Raw genomic sequence first — 587 nt, forward strand, 5'->3', positions numbered from 1 at the left:
CCGTGACGGGGACCAGCCAAGACGGTCCATTCCGCAACACGGGCCAGGGCCCGCCCCTGATAGGAATCCGCGGCCTAAGCAGCGGCTCTGGCCTTGGCCGCCATCCCGGGAAAGAAGAGCGAGGGGCTTTCCGCTTGCCCCGGGTCTAACCCGGGCGGTGGCACCTCTCGGGTTCCTGAGCCCCGCCTCCTAAGCCGCCACCTCCTCTAGGCCCCGCCCCTAAAACCTCTGCCCCCTCTCAGCCCCGCCTTCCTGGAACCCCGCCCCCTAAACCTCTGCCTCCCTCTTGGCCCCGCCCGTCACGTCCTGCGCGCTCGCTCTCTGGCCGGAGCGCTCGCTCGTGAGGCTGTGCCGGGGTCGACTGCGCAGGCGCTTTTCCGGGACAAGCTGTGGGCGCGAATTCCTGCAGCTGGCAGCCGGCGGCGGGTAAGAGCCTCGGTTCCCGGCCTGTAGACCCCGGGCCAGGGTAGGGAGGTGAAGGAGGCTCGCGACGCGCCACGGGCAGGCGCGGGACTCGACTTCCAGCCCCGCTCCGCCCTGGGGGACGCGCCGCGAGGCCTGGGTCTGTCGTGGGGCGCCCCCGGCGC

The 587-nt window shown here is 72.1% G+C and overlaps 1 protein-coding gene across 3 annotated transcripts in view; it reads left to right on the forward strand.

Annotated features, from left to right (window-relative positions):
- The first annotated feature begins 338 nt into the window (after positions 1–338).
- The window catches only part of Alg6 (ALG6, alpha-1,3-glucosyltransferase), a 42,308-nt gene continuing 42,059 nt past the window's right edge, over positions 339–587 (forward strand). For all 3 annotated transcript variants that reach the window (XM_013020643.1, XM_013020644.1, XM_013020647.1), the window contains exon 1: positions 339–426. The gene's annotated coding sequence lies outside the window, so the exon portion shown is untranslated. The remainder of the gene's footprint in view (positions 427–587) is intronic.

The sequence above is a fragment of the Dipodomys ordii genome, unplaced genomic scaffold (assembly GCF_000151885.1).
Source record: "Dipodomys ordii isolate 6190 unplaced genomic scaffold, Dord_2.0 Scaffold51, whole genome shotgun sequence".
NCBI classification, from domain to species: domain Eukaryota; kingdom Metazoa; phylum Chordata; class Mammalia; order Rodentia; family Heteromyidae; genus Dipodomys; species Dipodomys ordii.